Raw genomic sequence first — 14301 nt, forward strand, 5'->3', positions numbered from 1 at the left:
CTTTCTTCCCCTATCTGACAGCCTGACTCACTGATTTTTTCTACATTCTTTTTTAGTGTGACCATGCTTCCCACAGTTAAAACAAAGTCCAGGAAATGGAGTATTTCCTTTATCCACTCTCAGTCCTGCCATTGCCTGTGCTAGCAGAGTAGCTTTATGCAGATTACCTCCAATACCATCACAAGCCTTGATATAATCAACTAAATGTGCTTTCCTGAATTTAAAAGGAAAAGGCTCAAATGTAGCTATAATATTTCCTTGTTGATCTGGGGGATGTATTCTAACAGGGAACTGCCAAGCCTCTAAATCACCCTCTCGTCAGGCTGAATTCCTGCCTGAATAGAACTAAGAGCGGTGGCTCAAGGCGCTGCACTAACAGTCACTGGGGCAACAACTTTTTGTCCAGTGTCCTCCGGAAAACAAAGATCTGGAGGGTCTTTTCTTCAAAATAATAAGGAGGGGGTGCAGATAGGTAGGGATGAACCTCTCCCTCCTTTGCCGCTTTAGCTTTAGCTGGCAAATAAACCTGGTCTGTAACCTCTTCTGTTACTTCATTATACTCTCGTTCCTCCTCATCATCAGTGTGAAAAAGTTCCAAGGTGAAACGAACCAGACCCCACACCTGTCCCATTGTTACCCTGACGCTTCTTAGCTCCCCTTCTTACTCTCCATGGGGATTGCTTTAAGAGTACTCAGGTATCCTCCAGCTAGTTTTCCATTCCAACCATCACTCCGGCGACCGTTTGACCTGGATTCAAGCCCCACAATGGATGCCACTTGCCAAGACCAGCTCCGTTGGGGAGACCCTAACCCAGCAGCACTAGAGGAATTAAAGACACACACACAGAAATATAGAGGTGTGAAGTGGGAAATCAGGGGTCTCACAGCCTTCAGAGCTGAGAGCCCCAAACAGAGACTTACCCACGTATTTATTAACAGCAAGCCAGTCATTAGCATTGTTTCTATAGATATTCGATTAACTAAAAGCATCCCTTATGGGAAATAAAGGGATGGGCCGAATTAAAGGAATAGGTTGGGCTAGTTAACTGCAGCAGGAGTATGTCCTTAAGGCACAGATTGCTCATGCTATTGTTTGTGGCTTAAGAACGCCTTTAAGCGGTTTTCCACCCTGGGCGGGCCACGTGTTCCTTGCCCTTATTCCTGTAAACCCACAACCTTCCAGCTTGGGCGTTAGGGCCATTATGAACATGTTACAGTGCTGCAGAGATTTTGTTTATGGCCAGTTTTGGGGCCAGTTTATGACCAGATTTTGGGAGCCTGTTCCCAACAGGAAAAGGTGTGAGCATAGAAAAAGTGCATGAATTAGCTGAAGCTAAATTCAAATGGAAGAACTTGAAATATGTCTAAGCAAGGCTGGGCATGGTGGCTCACTCCTGTAATTCCGGCACTTTGGAAGGTCAGGAGTTCGAGACCAGCCTGGCCAACATGGTGAAACCCCGTCTCTACTAAAAATACAAAAATTAGCCAGGCATCCTGGCAAGCAGCTGTAATCCCAGCTGCTCAGAAGGCTGAAGCAGGAGAATCACTTGAACCTGGGAGGCAGAGGTTGCAGTGAGCCAAGATTGCACCACTGCACTCTGGCCTGGTAACAAGAGTGAAACTCTGTCAAAAAAAAAAAAGGAAAGAAAGAGAGAGAAAGAGAGAGGGAGGGAGGGAGGAGAAAAGGAAAAGGAAAGAAAAGAAAAGAAAAAAAGAAATAAAGCAATGGCAAGATTGTTTCATTGCAATGCGTACTAAGTATTTATGTATCTACTGTGTGCCTGGCACTATTGGCTACTGCAGATAACAATATCTCCCCTTGAAGAGTCTCACCTTCAAAATCTCCAGAGGAGAGAAAGTAAAAGGATGATTAAAATACTGCAGCTATAATACAGATATGGGTGGTAGAGATTGCCCTTATCCCACCTGATAAGTGTATACCTATTTTCAACTGATCACATGGCTCCCCAGAAAAAAAGACTACATTTCCCAGCTTCCAACTGTGCTATGCATGGCCATGTGACTGAAGTTCTGGTCAAGCTGAATTGTCATATGTGCCTTCTGGGAAGCCTTCTCATTGGCTAAGACTTAATTATCCATCATCCCTCTCATTCCATGTGTCACCAAGACCTGATAATTTTATCTCAATCGATTGTAATTTAATTATATCCCTACCAGTTGTGTCCCCTACCCCTTCACAATATCACTTCTGCTCTAGGTCTTTTTCCTAGATGAGTACACAAACCTCATGATTGTTCTTCCTGCCTCTAGTGTTGTCTGGACCTCCTAGTCCTGCAAAAATCTCTTCTTCATATGCTAAGGAAAATGAGCTTTTCAGAATACAAAACTGATCATGTTCTTCCCCCACCAAAAATCCAGCAGAATCATCATTATTCTTAATTTGACGCTCAAAGTCCTAATAAAACTACCCATATTCTGATCACTGCTTATGATTCAACCCTCTGCATTGCTACAATATGGCACATAGAGCCTTTACTTCCTATATCCAGTTTAGTTTTCCATCCCCACTGCCTGCCAATCCCCAGGGATCCCTACCCCAAATTCTACACACTAATCCCATTTGATTATTCTGTTCCTTAACTACGTTTTTCCTGTTGTGCTTCCAAGCCTTTGTTGGGAGTTGTTTTGTTTTCATTTCCCTTCCCATGAATCAACCCTTCAAGATCAAACTCAAATAGCACCTCATCTGAGAAGCCATTCCTAATGCTCTCTCTTCACCTACTCTACCTCCATTTGGAACTAGTTGTTCCTCTCGTGTGTTCCATGTGTCTCTGTTATAGCATACATGATATTATACTATAGTTACTTTATTTCTGTGTGTCCCCAGCCAGACTTTGAGCTCTTTGAGGTCAAAGTCCATTTCTTAGTTATCTTCATATCTCCATAGTTGAGATTTGAGATAGTTACCTAGCTCAATAAATATTTGTTGAATGAAACAAACTTGGAAAGTCTGACAAGCAGCGTAAGAGTTAACACACACGATGTGCCTTTTCTTTTTCCAGGTCTTAATTCAAGCATCCTGAGTTGTGCTATCCATACAACAACAGATTTAATATTGTGTATTACTAAAGTGCTATGTACCAGACTTTGGTTAAACATTTGTCGGCAGTTCTGGTTCTTTAAAAGAATTCATTTAAGAACCTGCTGTTCTTTGGCCTAAGAAGGAACATCAGCCAGTCAGCAACAGATTGCAAGATTAAGTGCATGAGCATGAGTTTGATCAAGTCTCCATGGTGACATGCTACAAAGATGGCACTCTTGGATAAGATAAAATAGGGATAGAATTGCAAAGCAGGCACAGTTCCAGAAGCTTCCTTCTCTCTTGGATGATAAGAAAGGAATAATTTGAAAACTAAGATGGCCAATCCCTTGAGGATAAGATACCTCTGTCCCACTCCCAAGAACAGTGGGGCAATTTATTTCCCTTCTTTTAGGAAAGAAGCTGCAAAAGGTAAAGCACTGTGGAAAAGAGAGCTCATCTGGAATTGTCCATTCTGTATCTGCTTTGGAGTCCACATGTGTAATGTTTTCATTTTGCCATAAGCTTTTCTCACAATCTTAAATCATTTGTCCCTTATTGCAAGAGTTGGTGTGAAAATAGATCTTGTTCTACACCATTCCCTGCTCTTGCTAAAAGAAATTTTAACAGTTTATTCAAAAGGCAGTGGGCTTGGGGAGCCACCAGGTATTAGATCAAATCTCCATTATACTACTTATTAACTGTGTAAATTTAAGCAAGTATCTTAATCTTTTTGCATCTCTTCACTCGTAAGGCAGTTAAAAACTATCTCATAGTGGAGATATGAGGAATAAATGAGACAAAATCTATAAAATTTCCAGCACAGGGCTTGTCCCTTAGTATTTACTTGATAAATTAACTTCCTTTCTGGAATCCCTTTTTGAAAGGATAGTCTTTTATAAACTACTCTGATTAGAGAAGAAACACTGGGTTGGAAAGTTTGAAACTTCTTCAGACACATTAGAATTTAGGATTAAGATGAATAGAAAAATTGCTTACTCAGATATTGATGCAATGTGATGTCATAAAAGGTGTAATAGCCGGGAGATCTGACTTCTGGTCTTGGCTCTGGCATTAACCAGTGGTGTGATTTTGGACAAGTCGCCGCACTTCATTGTATCTGCTTGGATTTTTAAGCTTCCTCATGTGAAAAATGATAAATGTGGACTAAATGATCTTTTATGATCCTTTTCTGTCACTGAAGTGCTAGGATACTAATTGGATCATGTGGTATATTTCTCTTGGTTATGAGAATTGTGGGCTGTTTGAAGTAGGAAAAGAGTAGATTGAAGAAGGAATTATTTGAGGAGTGGGAGGTCCAAACAGATGCCTTGAAGTGTAGAAGGATCATGGAACATAATTAGCTTATGTTCAGGAGTTGTTTGTCCAGTTCAGGAGTTATCAAGTCATTGGCATCTCCAACCTTTTTACTTGTTATCTCTCTCTGATCTCCTTTCATCTGCTCAATCACCAAGTAGTTACTGAGGGCTTGCTTTGGCCCAGTGCTGTGCTAAGAGGCAGAGTTGCAAGCAGAATATCAGGCAAGGTCTCTGCCTTCCAGAAGCTTTCAACAAAACCAGATTGATGAGATTAACATACATGAAAGCATACAGTATACAGACCCATAATTTAGTACCGAGATATGTGACCCAACTTACACATGTATAGAAGGATTTTAAAAAAAGATTACTGAGGGTTGGATTACTTAGGGAAGGCAGAATAGTTATTCTTGAATATGAGGAAATTTTGTATTGGAAGAAGTCAGTTGGGTTTCTGAGCCAATGAAGCAAAATAAGTGAAGGTGCAGAAACAAGGAAGACATGACTTTGCCATTTGACACTCTAAGATGTTTCCTATCTAACTAAACACTGTGCCCTTTTCTCTGTCCTTCAGCCCTGCTGAGCCTGACATGTATTCTCATCATGGTTTCTAATCTGTCTATCTCTCTGCTTTCCCTGTTAGTTATCCCTTCTCCTATTGTCAAGTCACTTGCCCCAGAGCCATGCTACAAGTCCTCTCCCTGTGGCCTACCATTCCTATCTTACAAGGTTCATCCAGTTTGGCATAGCCCTGCCTTTATTTTCTCAGATCTTACCCTGTGAACCATCAGGCTTGTTAAAGAAGTCTTGTCTACACTAACAGAACTCCAAGCTATTTAACTGAACTTGATCCTCACTGCTCAGTGAAAATCAAGTTTGTTTGTTTGTTTGTTTTTTTGAGACGGAGTCTCACTCTGTCACCCAGGCTGGAGTGCAATGGCACAATCTCGGCTTACTGCAACCTCTGCCTCCTGGGTTCAAGCAATTCTCCTGCCTCAGCCTCCAGAGTAGCTGGGATTACAGGCACACGACACCATACCTGGCTAACTTTTGTATTTTTAGTAGAGATGGGGTTTTACCATATTGGCCAGGCCAATCTCCAACTCCTGACCTCAAGTGATCCACCCACCTTGGCCTCCCAAAGTGCTGGGATTATAGGCATGAACACTGCACCCGGCCACAATCAAGCTTTTGTCTTTGACTTCTCATGGCATTGTGCATGTTGATTGCCCCAACCTTCTGTTTTTCTCAACTCCTCTGCCCACCCTCCTTTGCCCTTTCACTCTCATCAGATAATCTTGATGATCATGATTCTGTAGTGTAAGCTCCCTCCACTTCCTTCTTTGCAAGTCTAAGTAGGCCTGGAATGGTGGCTCATGCCTGTAATCCCAGCACTTTGGGAGGCCAAGGCAGGTGGATCACAAGACCAGGAGATGGAGACCATCTGGCTAACATGGTGAAACCCCATCTCTACTAAAAATACAAAAAAATTAGCTGGGCATGGTGGCACACGCCTGGTATCCAAGATACTTAGGAGGCTGAGGCAGGAGAATTGCCTGAACCTGGGAGGTGGAGGTTGCAGTAAGCCAAGATTGTGCCACTGCACTCCAGCCTGGGTGACAGAGGGAGACTCCATCTCAAATAAATAAATAAACAAACATGTAAACAAATAAAAGTGTAAGATCCCTTACACTTTACCCTTCAACCTCTTCAAGTTACTCCTTGGTCTTTCCTCTTCTTTTTAGCAACCAACTTTTTGAAAAAGTAACTGTTTTCTTCCAAGTCAGTTTTCTTATCTCTCTTGAGTTTGGTTTTCCTTTCATCAAACCACAGTCTCCACCCCCCACACCCCGTCATGTCCCCAGTGCTCCTGCTGCACAGATCCTTCAGCATTTGTGCTGCTGAATCCATCTTCCCTCTAGAGTATGCATTGCCATCTATTGGCTTTCGCTGCTGTAGCATTACCTTAAGGTGTCTAATTTTCTCTTTTTGTTTCTGCCTTATTCTTTGTTTCAGTTTTCTTTCTCCCTAAAAATATAGACATCCCCTGATGTTCTTTTTTCAGCCCTTTCTTTTCTCTCCATGCCTTCTCTCCATGGTTATGCATTTATTATTACAGTTTCAGCAATGTTGCTATTCCTTTAACTCTCAGCTCTTCACCTCTGGCTCTTTCAGTCAAGACCCATTTTCATTTCTAGTGGTTTGCTCAATGCCACTTCTGCAATATGGAAATGGCCCTCAAACTCAACATCTCAGCCAGGAACAGTGGCTCACGCCTGTAATCCCAGCACTTTGGGAGGCCGAGGCGGGTGGATCACCTGAAGTCGGGAGTTCGAGACCAGCCTGACCAGCATGGAGAAACCCCATCTCTACTAAAAAATACAAAATTAGCCAGGCGTGGTGGTGCATGCCTGTAGTCCCAGCTACTCAGGAGGCTGAGGCAGGAGAATCGCTTGAACCCAGGAGGCGGAGGTTGCGGTGAGCCAAGATTGCACCATTGCACTCCAGCCTGGGCAACAAGAGCGAAACTCCATCAAAAAAAAAAAAACTCAACATCTCTGAAGCCCTTCTCCTGTTAACAAGGCCACAGCTCTAAATAAGCCAACAGCTCTTTTTGCGGTCACTGTTTCTGTTTTGTTTTTTTCATTTGTTTGTTTGTTTTTAGTGACAACACATTTCTTCCCCACTCATAGGCCTGGCTCCCAGAATTGTCTCTGACTCCTCCTTCATTGCTTTTTCATACCTCCTACCTCTACTCTGCTGCTAAGACCCGTATTTTAACAAAGACTCTTATATCTTTATATGCCTTTCCATTTCTTTCTAGCAACAAACTCACTGAAATTTTTAACAACGTTGCTTAGCTAAATTCATTAGCTTTATACCTGGGCTACTTCTCACTAGTCCCTCTCCTCTAAGATACTTAAACACCATAGCTAAATTAATCTTCCTAAGTAACGGACTTGATTATTTCTCACAGTGCTCAAGAACCCTCAATAGCTCCCCACTGATTGAAAAACTATGTATGAAATTATCAATGTAGCATTCAAGGCTCTTCACAATATAGCTTCAAACTCATCATCCACCACTCTCAGCTACAGAAAACATTGTCCCCAGAGAATACCTTGCATTTTTCTACTAAATGATTTTGTTTATTCCATTTTCTGTGTGTGGAATCTCTATCAGTTGAAATTATCAAGCAAAACTCATTTTAATATTTTTCTATTATTGATACCATTCAATTCAGCAAACATTTATTGAGGACTTGCTATGAAATGTGTGCCATACAAAGGTGTATAAAGGTAAATTCTACCTTTGGGCACTGGCAAAAATATTGGGAAGACAGCCATATATATAAATACATTTATATTTTCATGTTCTGTAATGAATGTCTAGCATAGAGCCTGGCACATAGATTATGCAATACAGATTTGTAGAATGATTGAATAATTAAGCATTTTATGAGATGCAAATAGTGCAATACCAGTGTACATGAAGTAAGGATTCATTTCAGCTGAGAGACCACCTGGGAAAGCCTAAAAAAGAAGTTGGATTTCCAGCAGAGGGAGGCTCTGCAGTCTAGTGGTTAAGATCACGGGCTCGACAGAAAGTTAGATTAGATGCCGTTATTCTGAGAACCATCTGCCTGATAAAGAGAGTCTGGAAGAAACAACCTTCTCTCTCCTGAAGATTCTCACAGTTTTTCTCCAGTCTGCCCTCTCTATAGAATTCTTCCTTACATCTTTCTTCTTCTCAGCATCCGGGACTTCCCCAAACCCATCTGGGATCTGTCCCAAGAAAATTCCAAATTACTTTGCATAGAAAAACCTTCATATGATAGAGAAGAAAGTTTCACTTTGTTATACAGAGTTCCTTGGTTTCCTTTGTCTTGATATCATGGATGTTGCATTTCAATTAGACATTTTTCAAAACAAAGGAGTAGTTTTTCCCTTTTGATAACTCCAAATGAAGAAATCTGACTCCATTTATGATGAGAGCTAGGAAAAGCTTTAGGATGCTATAGTTTGAAGTACTACTAATCACAGCATCTATGAAACATTTACTATGTACCAGGCACCATATAAGTCCTTTACATACATTATCTCATTTGATCCACACAGCACACTTTTGCAATATGCATTATTAGTATCATCATTCCCATTTTGTAGATGGGCAGATTGAGGCCTAAAGAGATTTTGTGACAAACATAAGGCACTGATGGGGACAAAATTTGGACCTAAGTCTTGTGGCTTTGTATAGCTCATCTCTTTAGCTAACACGCAGAGAACTGCCTCACAGTAATAGATTGTTGGTTGTTGGTTATTGTAGAAGATCCTGTGGGTAAACAGGTACTACACCTACTCTCTTGAGCAATATTGTCAGCTTTTCTAATTGGTAAGGGAGCAGTTAAAGCCTCTGACAAATGAACAGAGAAACAGCTTTATTAGCAATAAAAAAAAACTGGATCCAGAGTCATTTAAGTAATAAAAATGTAATGAACAAGTGGGATTCATCCCAGGGATTCAAGAAGGGTTCAACATATGTAAGTCAACAAATATGATACATCACATTAACAGGATGAAGGACTAAAACTGTATGATCATTTCAATAGATGCAGAAAAGGCATTTGATAAAATTCAGCACCGTTTTATGATAAAAACTCTCAACAAATTAGGTATAGATGGAATGTACCTCAACAAAACAAAGGCCATTTATGACAAATCCATAGCTAATACTATACTCAGTGAGGAAAAGTTGAAAGCGTTCCCTCTAAGATCCAGTATAAGAAAAGATACCCACTCTTGCCAGTTTTTTTGTTTGTTTGTTTGTTTATTTGAGACAGGGTATCACTCTGTCGCCCAGGCTGGAGTGCAGTGGCGTGATCTCGGCTCCCTGCAAGCTCTGCCTCCTGGGTTCTTGCCATTCTCCTGCCTCAGCCTCCCGAGTAGCTGTGACTACAGGCATCCGCCAGCATGTCTGGCTAATTTTTTGTATTTTTAGTAGAGACAGGGTTTCACCGTGTTAACCAGGATAGTCTTGATCTCTTGACCTTGTGATCCACCCGCCTCGGCCTGCCAAAGTGCTGGGATTAAAGCGTGAGCCACCATGCCCGGCCCACTCTTGCCAGTTCTATTCAACTTAGTACTGGAGGTCCTGGCCAGAGCAATTAAATAAAACAAAGAAATAAAAGGCATCCAAATTAGAAAGGAAGAACTTAAATTGCCCCACTTGCAGATGACGTGATCTTATATATAGAAAATTTTAAGGACACCATTAAAAAGTTAAAACCAATAAATGAATTCAGTAAAGTTGCAGTATATGAAATCAACACACAGCATTTCTACACACCAACAGCAAACTGCCTGAAAAAAAAGAACAAGAAAAAATCCCATTTATGATACCTACAAGAAAAGTTATGAATAGTTGAACAAAAAAGATTGAAGATCTCTACACTGAAAACTATAAAACCTTGATAAAAGAAATTGAAGAAGATATAAATAAATGAAAATATATTCTATGGACTGGAAGAATTAATATTGTTAAAATGTCTGTACTACCCAAAGCATTCTACAGATTCAGTGCAATCCCTCTCAAAATACCAAAGACATTCTTCACTAAAAGAGCAAAAAAAAGTCCTAAAATTCATACAGAACCACAAAAGATCCCAAATAGCCAAAGCAATCTTGAACAAAAAGAACTAAGCTGGAAACATCACACTACCTGACTTCAAAATTACACTACAAAGAGACAGTAATGAAAAGAGCAGGGTATTGGCACAAGAACAGACATAGAAACCAATGAAACAGGATAGAGAGCCCAAAAATAAATCCATGTATTTACAGGCAACTGATTTTTGACAAAGGCATCAAGAACACACAAGGGTGAAAGAACACTCTTTTCAATAAATGGGGTTGGGAAAATTGAATATTCTCATGCAGAAGAATAAAATTAGATTATTATCTCATATCATATGCAAAAATAGACTCAAAATGGATGAAACATTTAAATGTAAGACCTGAAATTATGTAACTATTAGAAGAAAACATAGGGGAAAACTTTCATGACATTGGTCTGAGTGACAGCTTTTTGGATGTGACCTCAAAAGTAAAGGCAACAAAAACAAAAATAGACAATTGGGATATATCAAGCTAAAAAGCTTCTGCACAGCCAAGGAAACAATCAACAGAGTGAAGAAACAACCTACAGAATAGGAGAAAATACTTGTAAACTATGCATCTGATAAGGGTTTATATCCAAAATATCTAAGAAAATCAAACAACTCAATAGCAAGAAAATAAACAACCCATTTAAAAATGGTCAAATAGATCTGAACAGACATTTCTTAAGACATACAAATGACCAGCAGCTATATGAAAAAAGTACTCAACATCACATATCATCAGAAAAATGCAAATTAAAACTGCAGTGAGACATCAGTTTACACCTGTTAGAAGGGCTAGCATAAAAAAGACAAGAGATTACAAGTGTTATCCAGGACGTGGGGGAAGGAAACCCTTGCACACTGCTGGTGGGAATGTAAATTAACACAGTCATTATGGGAAAAAAGCATGGAGGTTTCCTAAAAACTTAAAAATAGAATGACTCTATGACCCAGCAATGCCACTACTGGGTATATATCCAAAGGAAATGAAATCAGTGTGTTGAAGAGATGTCTGCCCTCCCATGTTTATTGCAGCATTATTCACAATAGCCAAGATATGGAATCAACTTAAGTGTCCATCAGTGGATGAATGCATAAAGAAAATGCGGCAAATACACATAATGGAAAACTATTCAGCCATAAAAAAGAAGAAAATCTTATCATTTGCAGCAACATAAATGAAGCTGGAGGACATTATGGTAAATAAATCAAGCCCAGAAAGACAAATACGGCATAATCTCACCCATTTGTGGAACATAAAACAGTTGATCTCATATAAGTGGAAAGTTATAGAAGTTACCAGGGCCTTGGGTTGTGGGGGAGGGTGGGTTGGAGAATGTTGGTAAAAGAATACAAAATTTCATTTAGATAGGAGGAATAATTTCAAGAGATCAATTGTACAACACAGTGACTACAGTTATTAATATATGGTACTCCTGAAAAATGCTGAGTGTGCATGTATTCTCTTCACAAAAATGACAGCTTTGTGAGGTCATGCATGTTCATTAGCTAGATTTAGTCATTCCACTGTGTATATATATGTGTGTGTGTGTGTGTGTATAAACATATATATATATACACATACATATACATATATACATATATACATACATACTTCAAAATATGTTGTAAATACAAATACACACAATTTTATCTGTTATTTAATAATAAATATATTTAAGCCTCAGTGCAGTGGCTCAAATCTGTTAGCACTTTGGGAGGCCAAGGTGGGGGGATCACTTGAGGCCAGGAGTGGAAAACAAGTCTGGTCAACATATTGAGACCCTGCCTCTACAAATAAATAAATAAATTTGTAAAAGAAAAAAAAACTTGAACCCAGGTCTGCCTAGCTGGCAAATTTGTACCCTTCATTTGTTTGTTTGTTTTTGTTTTTGTTTTGAGTCAGGGTCTAACTCTGTTGCCCAGGCTGGAGTGCAGTGGCTCAATCACAGCTCATTTCAGCCTCAAACTCCTGGGCCCAACAATCCTCCCACTTCAGCCTCCACAGTAGCTGAGACCACAGGCATGAGCTATGGTCAGCTAATTTTTAAAATTTTTTGCAGAGATGCAGACTCCCTATGTTGCCCAGGCTGGTATTGAACTCCTGGCCTCAAGTGATCCTTCTGCCTCAATCTCCCAAAGTACTGAGATTACAGGTGTGAGCCACTGTGCCTGGCCTTATACTGTTTTTTAAAAATACACCAGAGTGGGTCAATTGGTCCCAAGATGGCAGAATAGGAACAGCTCTAGTCTGTAGCTCCCAGCATGATCGACACAGAAGACAGGTGATTTCTGCATTTCCAACTGAGGTACCTGGTTCATCTCATTAGGACTGGTTGGGCAGTGGGTGCAGCCCACTGAGGGCGGGCTGAATCAGGGCAGGGCATCTCCTCACCCAGGAAGTGCAAGGAGTCAGGGGATTTCCCTTTCCTAGCCAAGGGAAGCTGTGACAGACTGTACCTGGAAAAACAGGACAATTCTGCCCAAATACTGCACTTTTCCCAAGGTCTTAGCAACCAGCAGAAAAGGAGATTCTCCGCCATGCCTGCCTCGGCGGGTCCCATGCCCACGGACCCTTGCTTACTGCTAGCGCAGCAGTCTGAGATCAAACTGTGAGGCAGCAGCCTGGCTTGGGGAGAGGTGTCTGTCATTGCTGAGGCTTGAGTAGGTAAACAAAGTGGCCGGGAAGCTCTAAATGGGTGGAGGCACTGCGGTTAAGCAAGGCCTACTGCCTCTATAGACTCCACCTCGATGGGCAGGGCATAGCTGAACAAAAGGTAGCAGACAACTTCTGCAGACTTAAACGTCCCTGTCTGACAACTCTGAAGAGAGCAGTGGTTCTCCCAGCACTGTGTTTGAGCTCTGAGAAAGGACAGACTGCCTACTCAAGTGGGTCCCTGAACCCCCTGTAGCCTAACTGGGAGACAACTACCAGTAGGGGCCAACAGACACCTCATATAGGCAGGTGCCCCTCTGGGCCGAAGCTTCCAGCAGAAGGATCAGGCAGCAATATTTGCTGTTCTGCAATATTTGCTGCTCTGCAACCTCCACTGCTGATACCAAGGCACACAGGGTCTGGAGTGGACCTCCAGCAAACTCCAACAGACCTGAAGCTGAGGGATATGACTGTTAGAAGGAAAACTAAAAAACAAAAACAAAATGGAATAGCATCAACATCAACAAAAAGGACATTTACACCAAAACCCCATCTGTAGGTCACCAACATCAAAAACCAAAGGTAGATGAAACCGCAAAGATGGGGAGAAACCAGAGCAGAAAAGCTGAAAATTCTGAAAACCAGAGTTCCTCTTTTCTTCCAAAGGATCACAGCTCCTCGCCAGCAACGGAACAAAGCAGCACAGAGAATGACTTTGACGAGTTGACAGAAGTAGGCTTCAGAAGGTCGGTAATAACAAACTTCTCCAAGCTAAAGGAGCATGTTTGAACCCATTGCAAGGAAGCTAAAACCTTGAAAAAAGGTTAGACGAATGGCTAACTAGAATAAACAGTGTAGAGAAGACCTTAAATGACCTGATGGAGTTGAAAACCATGGCACGACAACTTCGTGATGCATGCACAAGCTTCAATAGCCAATTTGATCAAGTGGAAGAAAGGGTATCAGTGGTTGAAGATCAAATTAATGAAATAAAGTGAGACAAGTTTAGAGAAAAAAGAGTGAAAAGAAATGAGCAAAGTCTCCAAGAAATATGGGACTATGTGAAAAGACCAAATCTACGTTTGATTGGTGTACCTGAAAGTGATGGGGAGAATGGAACCAAGTTGGAAAATACTCTTCAGGATATTATCCAGGGGAATTTCTTCAACCTAGCAAGGCAGGTCAACACTCAAATTCAGGAAATACAGAGACCACAAAGATACTCCTTGAGAAGAGCAACCCCAAGGCACATAATTGTCAGATTCATCAAGGTTGAAATGAAGGAAAAATGTTCAGCGCAGCCAGAGAGAAAGGTCAGGTTACCAACAAAGGGAAGCCCATCAGACTAACAGTGGATCTCTCAGTAGAAACCCTACAAGCCAGAAGAGAGTGGGCGCCAATATTCAACATTCTTATTCAACATTATTAAAGAAAAGAATTTTCAACCCAGAATTTCATATCCAGACAAACTAAGCTTCATAAGTGAAGGAGAAATAAAATCCTTTACAAACAAGCAAATGCTGAGAGATTTTGTCACCACCAGGCCTGCCTTACAAGAGCTCCTGAAGGAAGCACTAAACATGAAAAGAAACAACCAGCCACTGCAAAAACATGCCAAATTGTGAAG

This window comes from Pongo pygmaeus, chromosome 5 (genome assembly GCF_028885625.2).
Source record: "Pongo pygmaeus isolate AG05252 chromosome 5, NHGRI_mPonPyg2-v2.0_pri, whole genome shotgun sequence".
NCBI classification, from domain to species: Eukaryota; Metazoa; Chordata; class Mammalia; order Primates; family Hominidae; genus Pongo; species Pongo pygmaeus.